Source organism: Macaca mulatta, chromosome 1 (genome assembly GCF_049350105.2).
Source record: "Macaca mulatta isolate MMU2019108-1 chromosome 1, T2T-MMU8v2.0, whole genome shotgun sequence".
Classification (NCBI taxonomy): Eukaryota; Metazoa; Chordata; class Mammalia; order Primates; family Cercopithecidae; genus Macaca; species Macaca mulatta.
In genome coordinates this window covers 147,521,353-147,539,412 of record NC_133406.1, presented here as the reverse complement: position 1 = coordinate 147,539,412, position 18,060 = coordinate 147,521,353, and the positions used below count along the sequence as shown (strand labels likewise).

The following is an 18,060-nucleotide window of genomic DNA, read 5'->3' as shown; positions in this document are numbered from 1 at the left end:
GGAAAGATAAATACACTGGAGATAGCCTCAAACAATCCACCCAGACCAATCATTTCAATCTTGGCCACACACTGGAATTATCTTGGCAGCTTTAAAAAATACTGGTGCTAATCTACAGAGATAGAAATCAGAATAGTGATCACCTCTGAGCTGGGAGTGAGACAACAGAAGAAAGGGATATGAAGGAATTTTCTAGAATTTTTTGCCATGCTCTACATCTTGTGGCAGTTACATGGTAAAAATCAAACTATACACTTAAATTCAGTGCATTTTATTGTATGTAGCCACACCTAATTTTTTTTTAAATCGCTACCTGGGACCTTTTCTCAGAGATTCTGACATATTAGCAGCAGGGATTTTTTTTTTTAAGCTCTTCATGTGATTCTAATGGGCAGCCAAAGCAGAGAATCACTGCTTCAGACTCTAGAATATAAGGTAAAACTACACGTCCTTAAGCCCTACTTACAAGTTCAGGACTTCCCATCAGCTTTCAGTAGCCCACTCTTAACCATGAACAGACAACCATGGATTACCAGTCTTCCAAGGAGGGCCTCTACTAATAAGACTATATCAAATAGGAAAAAAAAGTAACTTAGAGGAAACTATGCAAGGAAAAGAAGGTCTAGGCCACGCACAGTGCCTCACGCCTGTAATCCTAGCACTTTGGGAGGCCAAGATGCACGGATCACCTGAGGTCAGGCGTTCAAGACCAGCCTGGCCAACATGGTGAAACCCCGTCTCTACTAAAAACACAAAAATTAGCTGGGCATGATGGCGGATGCCTGTAATCCCAGTGACCTGAAAGGCTGAGACACGAGAATCGCTTGTACCCGGAAGATGGTGGCTGCAGTGAGCTGAGATCACGCCACTGCGCTCTAACCTGGGCGGCTGAGACTCCGTCTCAAAAAAAAAAAAAAAAAGGAAGGTTTAAGAAAATTATTTTTAACATTCTCAGAGAGATAAGAACAGATATGGCACCCATGAAACAAGAACAGATAGAGAAATAAATGACTGAGTAGAGGAGGCTGAGCCTACTGGCCTGCAAAAGGGAATACAATCAAGAAACAAGCTGAGGGAGTCTCTCTGAGCCTATTCTGGCTCAGGAGACTGCCGGATAAAGTGATATAAAAATTTTTTTAAATTTAAAAAATAAAAAGAAGCAAGCTGATTTGGCTAACTCACAGAATCCCGGAAAGGCTCAGGATCTAGGAGCCTAGGAGTTCCCAGGTATAGGGTCAGTGGTGGAAAGGCATGGGGTTAAAGAGAAAGTAAATAGTTTAACGTCTATGTAAGGTACAGTTGCACTCTACTCTAGGTTCCCTCCTCCGCCACCATTCCTATCTCATAAATTCATTTCCTAGAAACACTGACCTGGTGATATGGTTTGACTTTGTGTCCCCACCCAAATCTCACCTTAAATTGTAATAATCCCCACATGTCAAGGGCAGGACCAGGTGGAGATAACTGAATCACAAGGGCAATTTCCCCCACCCTGTTATCGTGATAGTGAGTGAGTTCTCACGAGATCTGATGGTTTTACAGGGGGCTTCACCCTTTGCTGGGCATTCATTCGCTCTCCTGTTCCCCTGTGCAGAGGTGCCTTCCACCATGGTTGTAAGTTTCCTGAGGCCTCCCCAGCCATATGGCACTGTGAGTCAATTACACGTACTCTTTTCTTTATAAATTACCCAGTCTTGGGGATTCTTCATAGCAGTGTGAGAACAGACTAATACACCTGGTGAGACTCCAGACTCAAGAAAAGTAAAGTGAGGCTCAAGGCTGAAAGCCAAGGGGTTAAACAGAAGTGTGTTTGATGAAAAACAGCCCCTGCCCACAGCCCACTTCCTTTGTCCACCTCTCAGAACACTGGGAGCCAAGCCTAGACCCTCTTCCCCTCCCCTAGATTTGATTTAGATACCCCTCTGCATGCTGCCAAGCCAATTTCCATCATAGTACTTCTCCTAGTGGAAGATAATGATCTATTTTTTTAATTTCTACTATCCCCACTAGACTCTGAACTCCTTAAGAGCTGAAGCAGCATCTTAATCAGTTTTGTATCCCCAGAGCCTAACACAATGACTATCAATATACTAAATACCATATAAATCTTTAATTGGTCCAACATACTGGCGATACCATGTTAAAAAATAACACCATGCAAAACTTAGTTGGAAATACTAGAACACAGAAGGTGTACTTTGGATTAGGTGTGAATAAAGAGTAAAGATTTAGAATTTATTGATAAAATGATGTCTCGGATTAGTTTAAAATAATCCCAGTGCCACCCCTCCCTCACCCTGCAAAAAAACCCAGATGTGTTTCTACATGCAGGTCACAAATGTTTTAAAATATGTTACAATAACATCAAAACACATCAAATATCTAAGAATAAGTAACAAAAATGTGCAAGGCTTCTACACAGAAAACAACATTACCAAGAGAAATTCTTAAAAGACCTAGATACAGAGATATACCATGTTCATAAATTGACTCTCAATATTGAACCATCAATTATCTCCAAATTTATATATATTCAACTCCAATTCCAAAATTTGTGGAAATTGACAAACAGATTCTGAAAATTATATTAAAATGCTAAGAGCCAAGAACAGCCAGAAAACCTTAAGGAACAAAGTTGGAGAGCTTATATTACCACATATCAAGGTTTATTATAAAGTTACATTAATACAGTGATATTAGTGCAAGGATAACAAATACACAAATAAAACAGAACAAAGTATCCAGAAACAGACCCACACTAATTTCATAAATTAGCTGACCATACTGTTATCTCAGTTATGAAAAAAAGTGCCACACAGTGGAGAGGACAAGGATGGTATTTGCAATAAATGGTACTGGATCAAACAGACGTCCATATAGTAAAAAGTGAAGGAAAAAAAAAAAAAAGTAAATCTTTTTCAGCATCTTAATCAGTTTTGTATCCCCCAAAAAAAGGAAAAAAAATTTTTTTTTTTTGAGATGGAGTCTCACTCTGTAATCCAGGCTAGAGTGCAATAGCACGATCTCAGCTCACTGCAACCTCCGCCTCCTGGGTTCAAGCGATTCTCCTGCGTCAGCCTCCTGAGTAGCTGGGATTACAGGCGTATGCCACCACGCCCAGCTAATTTTTTGTATGTTTAGCAGAGACAGGGTTTCATCATGTTGGCTAGGCTGGCCTCAAACTCCTGACCTCATGATCTGCCCACCTCGGCCTCCCAAAGTGCTGGGATTACAGGCATGAGCCACCACGCCCGACCTAAAAAGGGATTCTTGACCCCTGCGATTCATCGAGAATTTACCGTAAATTATACACCTTAAATGCAAAAAGTAGGGGATGGGCACAGTGGCTCACACCTGTAATCCCAGCACTTTGGGAGGCCAAAGAGGGCAGATTGCTTGAGCCCAAGAGTTTGAGACCAGCCTGGGTAATATGTTGAAACCCTGTCTCTACAAAACACACAAAAATTAGCCAGGTGTGGTGGCATATGCCTGTAGTCGTAGTCACAGCTACTCAGGAGGCTGAGGTGGGAGGACTGCTTGAGCACAGGAGGTAGAGGTTGCAGTGTGCTGAGGTTGCACCACTGCACTTCAGACCCTATCTGAAAAAATATATTTTTTTTTTCGCAAAAAGTAAAATAAAATTGTTATTAAGGCAACACAAAAAAATATGTTCATATTTTCAGGTTAGGCACTGACTTCTTAAACAGGACACAAAAAGCAGTAACCATAAAGGACAAGATTGATAAAGTATACTTTATTAAAATTAAGAATCTCAGGCTGGGCACAGTGGCTCATGCCTGTAATCCCAGCACTTTAGGAGGCCGAGGCAGGTGTAGGTGTATGACTTGAGCTCAGGAGTTCAAGAACAGCCTATGCAACTTGGCAAAACCCCATTTCCACTAAAAATACAAAAATTAGCTGGGCATGGTGGTGCTCACCTGCAGTTCCAGCCTAAAAAAAAAATTAGGCAGGAGGATTACCCGAGCCTTGGGAGATCAAGATTGCAGTGAGCCATGATCATGCCACTGTACTCAAACCTGGGCAACAGAGTGAGATCCTGTCTCAAAAAAAAAAAAAAAAAAAAGGCCAGGCACGCTGGCTCACACCTGTAATCCCAGCACTTTGGGAGTCCGACGCGGACGGATCATGAGGTTAAGAGTTCAAGACCATCCTGGCCAACATGGTGAAACCCTGTCTCTACTAAAAATACAAAAATTAGCGGGGCATGGTGGCACACACCTATAGTCCCAGCTACTCAGGAGGCTGAGGCAGGAGAACTGCTTGAACCCAAGAGGCAGAGGTTGCAGTGAGCCGAGATCGCGTCACTGCACTATAGCCCAGCAACAGAGTGAGACTCCATCTTACAACACACACACACACACACACACACACACACACACACACAAATTAAGAATCTCCAGGCATAGGCTGGGCACAGTGGCTCACGCCTGTAATCCCAGCACTTTGGGAGGCCGAGGTGGGCAGATCACGAGGTCAGGATATCGAAACCATCCTGGGTAACACAGTGAAACCCTGTCTCTACTGAAAATACAAAAAAAAAAAAAAAATTAGCCAGGCGTGGTGGCGGGATTCTATAGTCCCAGCTACTCGGGAGACTGAGGCAGGAGAATGGCATGAACCTTGGAGGCGAGGCTTGCAGTGAGCTGAGATCGCGCCACTGCACTCCAGCCTGGGTGACAGGGCAAGACTCCGTCTCAAAAAAAAAAAAAAAAAAAAATCTCCAGGCATGAAAAAAACACCATTAAAAGACTGACAAGACAAAATACAGACGGAAAAAATAAAAATGCAATACATATATATCCTAGAAAGGACTCATATCCAGAATAAAGTATTATAAATCAAAGAAAAATAAGCATATCAATGAAAACTGGGCAAAAAGACTTAACAGGCACTTCACAAGAGGAAATATAAATGGTCAACAAAAGATACTCAACCTCAGTACCAGGAAAATGCAACATGAAACCACACTGATATATTACTGTACCTCTACTAGACTAGCAAAAAAACATTTCAACTGACAAGCACCAGCAAGGATGTGGGGTAACCAGAACATTCCCTGCTAATTGGTACAACCACTTTGGGAAAATGTTCAACAATATCTAATACTAAAGTTTTATCATGCATATACCTCTAAAATCAACAATGCCACTCCTACGTACATACTCCAATCTAGTAATGTTCTATTTCTTGATCTTTGGTGGTTCACTTAGTAAAAATTCATCACAATGTTTTTTGTTTTTGTTTTTTTTTGAAAGACGGTCTCACTCTGCCATTCAGGCTGGAGTGCAGCGGCATGATCAAGGCTCACTGCAACTTCGACCTCTCTCGCTCTGGTGATCCTCCCACCTCAGCTTCCTGGGTAGCTCGGACTTCCAGCATACACAACCACACACAGCTAATTTTTGTATTTTTAGTAGAAATAGGGTTTTGCCATATTGCCCAGGCTGGTCTCGAACCCCTGGGCTCAAGTGATCCACCTGCCTCTGCTTCCCAAAATGCTAGGATCACATGTGTGAGCCACCGCACCCGGACCACCTGCACATTTAGAATTGTGAACTTTTTCTCTATACTTCAATAACTTAGTTCTAAGATTTATTTAACACAAAGTTCTCAGAAATCTTAAAGTTATCATTTTAGAATAGAAAAAAAGAGCTTCTGGGCCGCAACAGAAGTGCTCAAGCCTGTAATCCCAGCACTTTGGGAGGCTGAGACGGGAGGATCATTTGAGGTCAGGGGTTCAAGACCAGCCTGACCAACATGGTGAAACCCCGTCTCTACCAAAAATACAAAAAAAAAAAAAAAAAATTAGCCCGGCGTGGTGATGTATGCCTGTAATCCCAGCTACTCGGGAGGCTGAGGCAGGAGAATATATCCAGCCTGGGCGACAGACTGAGACTCAGCCTTAAAAAAAAAAAAAAAAAAAAAGTAAGAAAAGAAAAGAAAAAGAAGTCCGGACACGGTGGCTCACACCTGTAATCCCAACCCTTTGGGAGGCCGAGGTGGGTGGAACACGAGGTCAAGAGATCAAGACCATACTGGCCAACATGGTGAAACCTCGTGTCTACTCAAAATACAAAAATTAGCTGGGCGTGGTGGCACGCGCCTGTAGTCCCAGCTACTCGGGAGGCTGAGGCAGGAGAATTGCTTAAACACAGGAGGTGGAGGCTGCAGTGAACCAAGGTCGCCACTGCACTCCAGTCTGGCGACAGAGCGAGACTCCGTCTCAAAAAAAAAAAAAAAGAAAAAAGAGCTTTTGGTACACTGGTGAAATTCTACTAACAAAATTTTAATACAAAAAAAAGTTACTAACATATATCAGCTCTGAACAAAGATTAAAAACTACCAGCAGATCACTTCTCTTTAACTTCAGTAAGCACTGAAATTCATTCTTTCGGCAAAGAAAGGAGTTTATTATTCAACACTGTAACCCAAAGAAAAGATACCACTTCAAGAAAATACTTCTTTTCAAAAGCAGCTCTACCAGCAATAGATAGGAGGAAAGCGAGGAAACCATTCCAAAAGGCTTGATTAACTCTTGGGTGAAAGGACGCCAAATGAGATTATCTAAGAAGCCCCAAAGACAGACACAGGGAAATCAAAGCAACTCTTTGGAGTGCAAACACCAAACCCACAATCCAACCTACCGGATATCCTGAGGTTAATTTGAGGCTTGCCCCACAGTCACAAGGTGATTCAGGGATGGCTACAAACTCTCCTCAAGCGCATCCTGGACCTGGCACATCTGCCTTGCCCATCAACAGCCTGGAGACACGCCATGCGCAGAATCCCGGCGGCCAAATAAAGACGCCAACTTTGCAAGTCAGGGGCGCGAGCGCTCTCTCCCCTGAAGTCCCCGGAGGGAACCGACTTCTGGCCTCGAGGGTGGGGTGCAGGGTCAGTGTCCTCCACGGGATTTACGAGGACGTGCCCCCGAAGCTGCTCCGTCCCTCCACCGCCCTGGGACGCCACAGTTAGACCCGCCGACGAGTTTCTTCCCCAGTGCCCACGAGAAGGAGGGCTACGACCTGCTGCGGCGGCGACAGGCGAGGAAGCAAGTGCAGGCAACTTAGGCCCTGGCGGGGCCGGGCGCGCCCGCCCCGCTCGCGCAGCAAAACTTGCGGCGCCCCCGCCCGCCGCGCCTCGGCCCAGCTGTGCGCCAGCGGAACACCGACTCACCGCCCGCCCGGCCTCCCGGCCTCCCGGCCCGCCCGGCCTGGCGCGGCGCCCCTCACCTTGGAAACGTTGAGTAGACTTCGCCGTAAACATTAACTTCCCATCCAGCCGGCAGCCGCGCCGCCGCGTCTCAGCGCCTCGGCCCCGCTCCTGGCTCCACGGGTCGCCCGTCCCGCGTTCCCAAAAGCACCACGCTCACTCAGAAGCTCAGGGCCGCCACCCGACCCTCACCTACCCCTCCCGGTACCACCGCTGTTGGAACCGCCACCAGCCCCTAGCCTGCCGGCCAGCTGGCTCCTCCGGGGTCCGGCCCGGCCGCGTCAGGAGAGCCCAAGGCGCAGGCGCAGCAGGGCCTTAAAGAGACCCGGCCGCCTCTACCGCAGAATGGGTTCGAGCAGGTTAGGGGCCGGGCGGGCCGGCAGAGAAAAGGAGAAGGCGAAGGGATTGGACGGAGTGCAGCAGGGGCGGGGAAATCCCTCTTTTCCCCTCCGCCTCTTTCAAAGCACCAACCCTCAGCCCGGCAAGTCGCCGACATCCCCCGCCACTTGAACCGCCCCTTCCATGTTAAAGCGGTGGAAGACACACCCCCTCGGGGGCCCGAAGCGACCCCGAGCTTAGGACTGCAGGCCTCGCGCTGCCGCACTGGCCCGGAGCCTGACTTCCAGGCCCTGGGCACGAAGTGCAGACGCGCAGGCTTCGGAAGGCAGCTTAGGGCACTCTGAAAAACAATAATCAACGTGTAAATGACACTTGTAATGTACTCTTCCACGTCTCTACGCACTGGGTTTATGCAGACTCCTGCAGGGGGCAGAACATGGGCACAAATATGTAAGATTCAGCCGGGCAGCCCTCCAGCATCAACGAATTCTTAGAAGGAAAATACTTCGTTTGGGACAGAAACAGCCTATTCTGGTCCAGGGAAAGCAGGCAAGAAAAATTTAAAAGGCAATACAGATACTTTAATTATACGTTTAGAAGTGACAGCCAGGCAGGCCGGGCGCGGTGGCTCACGCCTGTAATCCCAGCACTTTGGGAGGCCGAGATGGGCGGATCACGAGGTCGGGAGATCGAGACCACCCTGGTTAACACGGTGAAACCCCGTCTCTACTAAAAATACAAAAATTAGCCGGGCGCGTTGGCGGGCGCCTGTAGTCCCGGCTACTGGGGAGGCTGAGGCAGGAGAATGGCGTGAACCCGGGAGGCGGAGCTTGCAGTAAGTGGAGATCGCGCCACTGCACTCCAGCCTGGGCAACAGAGCCAGACTCCGTCTCAAAAAAAAAAAAAAAAAAAAAAGGAAGTGACAGCCAGGCGCGGTGGCTCACACCCGAAATCCTAACCCTTTGGGAGGCCAAGGAGGGCGGATTGCCTGAGGTCAGGAGTTCGAGACCAATCTGGCCAACATGGTGAAAACACCGTTTCTACTAAAAATACAAAAAAAATAACCTGGCATGGTGGCGTGCGCCTGTACTCCCAGCTACTCTGGAGGCTGAGGCAGGGGAATTGCTTGAACCACGGAGGTGGAGGTTGCAGTGAGCCGAGATTGCGCCACTGCACTCCAGCCTGGGCGACAGAACGATACTCTGTCCCAAAAAAAAAGTGACAAAAATTGTAATAATTAGCAGCACAAGAAACTCCAAAATTATTGGTCTAGAAATTAGATATCCCTAGTTATTTTCTAATTTAAATTTATAAGACAGAATTCGCAGATGGGTTTCCACTGAACTAAGCATTTCCAAAAAAAAAAAAAAAACAACTTTTTTTTCAACAACATTAGGAAATACCAAGAAATAGGAAGTAAAGCCATGCCCTCCACCCAGCTAAAAACTTTGAAAACTTGAAATTTTATCTGAGGCAAATGTTTGCATAACTTTAGGTTGTGCCATTATTTAAAGAAATTTCAATTAACAGTTTTATTGCAACTGAATCCTTGTGTAAGAAAACTAAGACACATCCTTGATAATGTACCTCTCCCCTCTTATATTCCATCCGTCAGCAAATTCTATTGGTTTTTACCTTACAAATGGTCCTTGAATCTGTCCTCTCGTATCTCCTCCATCACCACCCTAGTCTAGGCTACCTTTACCTGGGGAGTGGGGGTGGAAGGATTACTGACCTAGTCTTCTTGTAGTTTACCCATATCCCTTTTATCCCCTTTCTAATCTCAACACAACAGCAAAGTAACTTTCTCAAAATACAGTGTGACCCTGTCACTTCCCAGCCTAAACCACTTAAACACCTTCCCATTCTCTTAGAAAAAACCCTCCTAACTAACCAAGCCCTGAATGGCCAGGTGCCTTGCCCACCTCTCCACCTCTTCTCACTGCTCAGACCAATTCCACCCTGCTCTCTGTGCTCCAGCCACACTGGCCTCTTTTATTGCCTGTTTACCAGCTTCCTGGCCTCAACAGAGCATTTGCTCATGCTTTGCTCTGTGCCCAGAAAGTTCCCCCAGTCCTCATCCTTTGACAACGGCTCTAGTATCTCTAGTATCCACCTCTGAGAAGCACCTTCTGACCTCCCTACGGTGGTCTCTTACTCCTTTCACATCGCATGAAACTGTAATTGGGTGGTTATATTGGTGAATTTTTTACTATTAGCTCCGTAAGTCCAGGATTTGATTTTGTTTCATGGTTGTATTTTCATATTTGTTAGATACTTATTTGTTCAGTAAATGAAAATTATAGATGCTAGAACTTAAACTAAATTTGACATAAAGTCAGAGAGAGGCAAAATGTCCCAATCTGACATTTGGAATCAGAATCCAAAAACTTCAGTTATGTTAAAATTGATTGGCCGGGCGCGGTGGCTCAAGCCTGTAATCCCAGCACTTTGGGAGGCCGAGACGGGCGGATCACGAGGTCAGGAGATCGAGACCATCCTGGCTAACACGGTGAAACCCCGTCTCTACTAAAAAAATACAAAAAACTAGCTGGGCGAGGTGGTGGGCGCCTGTAGTCCCAGCTACTCAGGAGGCTGAGGCAGGAGAATGGCGTGAACCCAGGAGGCGGAGCTTGCAGTGAGCTGAGATTCGGCTACTGCACTCCAGCCTGGGCGACAGAGCGAGACTCCGTCTCAAAAAAAAAAAAAATTGATTTTATATCATTTTAGCTGGGTTGTCACAAGATTCTTTGGGTAACCTTTAAAACAGTTCTCAAAGAGCCTTTTTGTAAGCACCTGAATTAATAATGGTAAGACATGGGATGGCCCACATTAAACTAATAACATTGTTTGCTTCAAGAGAGGACAACTGAGCCAAGCACAGTGGCTCACGCCTATAATCTAAGCACTTTGGAAGGCTGAGGCCAGCGGATCATTTAAGATCAGGAGTTCAAGACTAGCCTGAGCGACATGGCAAAACCCCATCTTTACAAAAAATACAAAAAAAGTTTAGACAGGTGTGATGGCAGGCACCTGTAGTCCTGCTACTTGGGAGCCGAGGTGAGCCTGGAAGGGTGAGGCTGCAGTGAGCCATGATCGTGCCACTGCACTCCAGCCTGGGCAGCAGAGAAAGATCTTGTCTCAAAACAAGAGAGACAGAGAGAGGAAGACTGGGTGACTGGTGGGTACCTGTGGGAAGGAGATTTTTACTGCATGCCCAAAAGGTTTAAAATTGTACCTTTTTTATCTTAAAGTGTGTGAATTATCTATGTGAAGATAAATAAATGACACAAAGTATGTGAATTATCTATGTGAAGATAAATGACACAAAAGAGTGTCATACTGTTCCATTTATTTGAAATTCTAGAAAAGACAAAATTAATCTGTGGTGAAAAAAATCATAACAGTGGTTCCCTATGGCAGGGAATTGACTGGGATGGTACATGAGTGAAATTTCTGGGTGGTAAAAATGGTCTCTATCTTGATAGGGATGTGAGTTACATAAGTATATTCACTTATCAAAAAATACGCAGGTAACATTTCAGTGAATGTAAATTTTACCTTAAAAACTATAAAAAATAGTGGCCGGGTGCAGTGACTCACACCTGTAATCCTAGCACTTTGGGAGGCCGAGGCAGGTGGATTGCCTGAGCTGAAGAGTTCAAGACCAGCTTGGGCAACACGGTGAAATCCCATCTCTACTAAAATACAAAAAAAAAAAAAAAAAAAAAAAATTAGCCGGGCATGGTGGTGTGTGCCTGTAATCTCAGCTACTCGGGAGGCTGAGACAGGAGAATCACTTGAATCCGGGAGGTGGAGGTTGCAGTGAGCCGAGATCACACCACTGCACTCCAGCCTGGGCGACAGAGTGAGAGACTCCATTTCAAAAAAAAAAACTAGGCCAGGCCTGATGGCTCATGCCTGTAATCCCAGCACTTTGGGAGGCCGAGGCAATGGATCTCAAGGTCAGGAGTTCAAGACCAACCTGGCCAACATGGTGAAACCCTGTCTCTACTAAAAATACAAAAAAATTATCTAGGCATGGTGGTGGAGGCCTGTAATCTCATCTTCTCGGGAGGCTGAGACAGAGAATTGGTTGAACCCGGGAGGTGGAGCTTGCAGTGAGCTGAGATCGTGCCACTGCACTCCAGCCTGGGCAACAGAGCAAGACTCTGTCTCAACAGCAACAACAACAAACAAAACCATAAAAATTAAATAAACTTTTAAAATCTAATAGCTAACACCTGGTTGAGCACTCAACATGTATGGGTATTAGCTAAGGCTATACATACACTATTTCGTTTAATCCTCAGACTGCCCTCATGGGGTAGGTATTATTATAACCCCCTTGCATATGAAGAAGCTGAAATTTAGTAAACATTAAATAACTTGCCTCAATCTATACCCCTGGAAAGTGGTGGCAGAGCTTTGAACACAGTCAGTTGAACGCCAGAAGTGGTTAAACATTAGGCCCTATAGCACTTCTCTGAAATTGTAATATTTTGATTTATATATATTACTCATCTACTAGATTAAGAGCTTCACAATGATTGAAATCATATTTTGTCTTTTTGTTTGTTTGAGGTTTGTGGTTTCGTTTTATTTTATTATTTTAAAAGACTGGGTCTCATTATGTTGCTCAGGCTGAACTTGGACTCCTGAATTCAAGCCATCCTCCTGCCTCAGCTTCTTGAGTAGCTGGGACTACAGTCACACACCATCACACCCCATATTTTTGTCTTAAGCTTCTCAGTAGTCCTAGCACTTTGCGCAGTAGCTGTTCAATGTATTTTGAATAAATGATTAAAAATAAGCCTGGTGTTGATTTTATTGGTACAATTTATATTTATATATGTAATATTCATATCATATGCTTTTATATATTCGTATGTGTGTATATATATAATTTATACCAGCTTAGCACTGTTGTGCTTAAGTACCTGAGATGTATCTCAAATGCACAGGCCGGAGGAGAGAAGCTTGTGTCATTAGCTCTGACCCCCGAGCACTAACCCTGATTTACCCCTTTCTTTCACTTGCCTGAGCACATCAATTTATTTGGTGAAAGAGCTTACACTTTAACATCTCACTGAAATAGCTCATTCTAACCCAAGAAAGAGCTAATTCTGACCTCCCACGAGTGCTTGAGCATTTGCGTAAGTGAAATTCCACTGTGTGAATTTCACCCAACACCACCTCTGCTCCAGCTCCTGCCACTCTACTGCTCATATCCTGGAACTCCACATGTGGAGCAGAAGACTGAGGATGCAGGGAGGATGCAGGGTGCAGTGGGCAGTAGCACCCTCCTCAGATAGCTTTTCTTTTTTTTTTTCCTCTGGCTCCGTCGCCCAGGCTGGAGTGCAGTGGTGCGATCTCCATTCACTGCAAGCTCCACCTTCCGGGTTTACGCCATTCTCCCGCCTTGGCCTCCCGAGCAGCTGGGACTACAGGCGCCTGCCACCATGCCCGGCTAATTTTTTGTATTTTTAGTAGAAACGGGGTTTCACCATGTTAGCCAGGACGGTCTCAATCTCCTGACCTCGTGATCCACCCACCTCGGCCTCCCAAAGTGCTAGGATTACAGGCGTGAGCCACTGCGCCCGGCCCTCAGATAGTTTTATTTGCGGTAAATTCAGTGAGCAATTAAAAGTTTTCTATGTTCTAATACTGTACACCCTTAGCATTGATTTGGGTCACTGTCTGGGAGGGGAACCCCTCTAAACCTGGCAAGGGTTAAACCCTGGAACACCATGCTCTAAACTGCCAAAGGTGTTTAAGTCAGTCATGTTAGCTCCATTGTTCACAGAAAGGAAATGCAAGGGAGATACTCCTCTGAATGGCAAAAACAACCCAAGGTACAAAGAAGGAACTCACCAGAGAAGTCAAACCCACTGGTGAGCAATATTCCTCCTTCACCCTGGGCGCTTGTATTTGGGAGCTTTTTTAGAGAACCAGACCATCTCAGTTACATTCTAGGATTGCACTAATACAGCAACCACTAGAGACACTGGCAGCATGTGACTATTTACATCTAAACTTAAATTAAGCCAGGCATGGTGGCTCATACCTGTAATCCCAGCACTTTGGGAGGCCAAGACAGGAGGATCGCTTGAGGCCAAGAGTTTGAGGCCAGCCTGAGCAACATAGTCAGACCCCATCTCTACGAAAATAAAAATTAAAAACTTAGCCAGGTGTATTGGCACAACTGTAGCTATTCTGGAGACTGAAGTGGGAGGGTCACTTGAGCCAGGAGGTGGAGGTTGCAGTGAGTTAAGATCATGCCCCTGCACTCCAGCCTGTGTGCCAGAGCGAGTCCCTGTCTCAAAAATAAATAAATTAAAAGTTCAGTTTCATAGTCACACTCACATACTTCAAGCACTCAGTAATAGCACATGTGGCTAGTGGCTACTGTCTGACAGTACAAATATAGAACATTTCCACTCATCAGAAAGTCCTATTGGTAGCACTATTAAAGAAAAAGGAGACATAACACTCCATTTCAACTCCTACTGATGTTCAAAACTGTTTTGTTGTTTTGTTTTGTTTTTTAAATGAAGGTTCACAATGAAATAGTGACAGCCTATCTTACTAGGCTCGTTACTTTCTACAATATGAATCTGAAAGGTACTCAAATAAAAAGCTATAGCCTCCATGCACTGGAGTTATAAGAATAGCTTTAACTTAGCAGGGCATGGTGGCGTGCACCTGTAGTCCCAGCTACTAGGGAGGCTGAGGTGGAATGATCACTTGAGCCCAGGAGGTGGAGGTTGCAGTGAGCTGACATCACGCCACTGCACTGCACCGCACCCTGGGCAATAGAGCAAGATCCTGTCTCAAAAAAAAAAAAAAAAAAAAAAGAATAGCTTTAACCTCACCACTTTAACACTTTACCTCCACCATATTCATTCTTTAGAAGACCCTGACATCACCTTAGGAAAGAACATTATTAAGAGACACACAATTCTGTTTATCTCTTGATACTTGTGCACAGGTAGAGACTAGATCTGCCATGATTATGGGAAAGAATAAGCTCTCTGGCCGTATAGCTCAGACATCACTTCTATATGTGATCCTACACATTAACACGGTCAGCCCCAAAAACTTGAAATTGAGCCACCAGAATGGGACATCAATAGTGTGCCAGTTCCTACCCACCAAAAGGAAAAATTCATTCATTTCTTGACTTTCCAAAATACTTGTTTTAAAGCAAGATAAAATTTGGTGGAACTAGAGTTAGTAATTCCACTTAAACTATCCAATTATCTGGGAACTAGTAACTTCTACATTAATACAAGTGACTAGACTGTGACCTAAAATTTCAAGTGTTCTTGCCAAAAATGTGATCAACCCCTTTGAGCTCTTCAAGCTCCAATCTTCTCATTCATAAACTGGAGATAATAATATCTACTTAAGCACTGAAGTGACAGTTAAATGGAATAATATATACCATGTGTATAACAAGTATTCAAAAATAGTAGCTATTGTAATTACTATTTTCCAAACCCACAAAGTACCAATGTGCAAAAACAAAAAGACCAATAAAAAAGACTGAATTTGAAGAATCCTGATTTTGACACCTGCTAATAGTCTGGCTTTTAACCTCTGTAAGCTTCAGTCTCTTCATCAAGCAAATAAAAATAAGAGTCCCAATCATAGATGCGACGTGAGATGTGTTTTTATTACATGCGAAATTGTCTAATTAAAGCCAGTACAAACATTAGCTAATGTTAATTAGCAGTCTCTCCCACCTCCACCAAAAAAAAAAAAAAAAAAGGATGAAGTGAGGAAACTATTTTAGAAACATGATACTTTACAGAAAAATTAATGTAGCTTTTATTATGAACTGTGTTCCCAAACACGACGGGAGGCAACACTTCTGAAATCATTATTGAGAGACCATGCAACCATCAACATTGTCACCAAATAGAGTTTGTGAACAAATGCTATGGTAACCAGTCATTTTCTTCTTCTCCATATGAGAAATTTGAAGCCCATACAGACACGCTAGGTCTCCTCTGTGAATGTATATTCAAAGAAACGTAAACAGCAGCCAATTACTGCTAGGAGAGAATTGCGACAAGTGTTGAATTACAAAAAGCCAATTACTAAAATACCTTTCTTGCAGGTGTGGAATTAAACCTAACACTTAAACCTAACACTTCATAAATTTTGTTCATCACTCGAATGGCTGCAATACAATGAGATAACAGTCTTAAAATAAAACTGAAGAAATGTTAACAAGCTGTTCCTGTGTTTTGAAGATTAAGAGAAATATATAAATCCTAACTCAATAACAAATTACTTTCTGTTACAGCAGTTATAATTTTTTATAAATTTTAATATAAGATCAAACATTGTTTTACACATTTACCTGTTTCCCACTAGGGTTTCTAAAGGCAGCAGTCATTTTGGTGGTAACCATGATAAGCAGAGAATACAGGGAGACTGGGGATTTGAATTGAATTTATAGCTGACTCATAGGGAGTGTTAACGACATTGCCACTGGGATCCACCCATTTAACACCCTTTCAGTTCCACCTTATACACTTGTTAGGTAGTAGGGAGCTGGGAATGTGGAGGACTAGGAATGCTGAAACCAAAGCTTTTTTGTCTTAGGTATGCTAATTGATTTTGGTTTTTCATTCCTTCTTTCCTTCTTTTCTCCCCTCCCTCCCTCCCTCTCTCCCTTCCTTCCTTCCTCCCTCCCTCCCTTCCTTCCTTCCTTCCTTCCCTCTTCCATCTTCCTTCTTCTGTCCCTCCTTCCTTCCTTCTATGACTTGATTTATCTCAGAATGCTGTTATAATTGTTATTGTGTTTGAGTGCTGATGCTGAGGCATTGGTTAGAAACTTCTATAATTAGGTGTTTCCTGACACAAGACAAAATTATTAATTTGGTAGAACTTTCCTCTTTGGCTTTTTTTTTTTTTTTCACTCATTACCTGAGGTTTTGGAATTCTGCAGGCTATATTGTGTTCTATTAATGGATGTTGCAGTTGTGTTACTCAGGGGCTATTGAGAGTTTACTATGCAATACAGAAGCAAGTAATATACCTCACAAGTGATATACCTTGTGAAAGCTACCTAAATAGAGAGAAAGCCACTTCTTCAATTCTTTTCTAGGAGATCTGATATATTGGTTTTAAAGGATTACCTCTCTCATGATGGCTTCCATTTTGTTTTGTTTTTTAAAGACAGGGTCTCGCTATGTTCCCCAGGCTGGCCTTGAACTCCTGGGCTCCAGTGACCCTCCTGCCTCAGCCTCCTGAGTGGCTGGGACTATAGGTGAATACCCCCATGTTGCTGATGGCTTATGCTTTTAAAGCACTTACCATAGCTGGGCACTGTGGAAGCGCTTTTCGTCTATCATCTCACTTAATCTTTATCATAATCCTATTGTTATCCCCATTTACAAGTGAATCCCCAAGCCAGTCACTAAGAATGCTGAATTTATTTGCTCCTTCATTTATTCACAAATATATTAAAGATAATCAACTATGTCAGCTACTTTCCTAAGAGCAAGGACAGTAACTAACATTTTCAGCTCCTACAACATGTCAAAAATAATGTTATGTGCTTCCACATGAGGCAACTATTATTTGGCCCATTTAAAATACAGGGAAGCCATGCCTGGTCCAAAGTCAGATCGTTAGTGAAAGAAAAAGCAAAAATGCAAGCATGAGTCTCTCTTGACTACAAAACCTGTATCATTTGGAGTTACAAAAATGTGGTACCTGTGTTCACACTCTAGTGTAAGAAGAATGTGTAGTATAGTATAGAAGACAAACATATGAACAAGTAAATGAACAATAACATTATATGTTCTGTTGTACCAAGATATAATATGGTGGGAACATATAGAAAGGGGAGTACCTATGACTGAGTTGTACTATTTTTATTGTCCATACCCCCTTCCATCTTTTTCCATTAACAGGTATAGATGCCTGACTCAAATGAAGCCAGTCACATTACCTTAACTGCCTGATCATACTGATTGATTCAAGGGGTCAGGCCTGGGAGAATCCTACCCTGGGGTTTTTCAAACCAGAGCTGGAAAAGTAAAAGCCCTTTGCCCTCTCGTTATGAAGCTGTAAGGATGAAACTCTAAGGAGATCCTGGCTATACTCAGAGAAGCTAAATGAGATGGAGAACATCCTGAGGATATTAAAATCCCTGGTTCCAGTAATCCTGCCTTTCCTAAGCCTTTGCTGTTCTAATCTTTCTTTAATGCTGTGACCACCCCCATAACCTTCAAAGGAAGGAGAGAAGGAGGAAGGGAAGGAGAGAAGGAGGAAGGGAAGGAGAGAAGGAGGAAGGGAAAAGGAAAGAAGGAAGGACTCGTGTACTCATCAAACATTTTTTTGAACATATCATACCAGACATTGTTCTAGGCACTGGAAATAGACACATGTGGTAGCCATTCTCTGATTTGACCATGAATGATCCTTGCTTTTGACCCAATGATCCTCTTTGCCTGTTATTCATTTATG

At 43.8% G+C, this 18,060-nt stretch overlaps 1 protein-coding gene across 7 annotated transcripts in view; it reads right to left on the bottom strand.

The window, feature by feature from the left end:
- Nucleotides 1-7,526, bottom strand: part of EVI5 (ecotropic viral integration site 5) — a 277,111-nt gene extending 269,585 nt beyond the window's left edge. For 4 of the 7 annotated variants that reach the window (XM_015144879.3, XM_077953006.1, XM_077953009.1 and 1 more), the window contains exon 1: nucleotides 7,254-7,526. The gene's annotated coding sequence lies outside the window, so the exon portion shown is untranslated. The other 3 variants (XM_015144884.3, XM_077953008.1, XM_077953012.1) reach the window with 1 other exon arrangement.
- Between the last annotated feature and the right edge of the window lie 10,534 nt (nucleotides 7,527-18,060).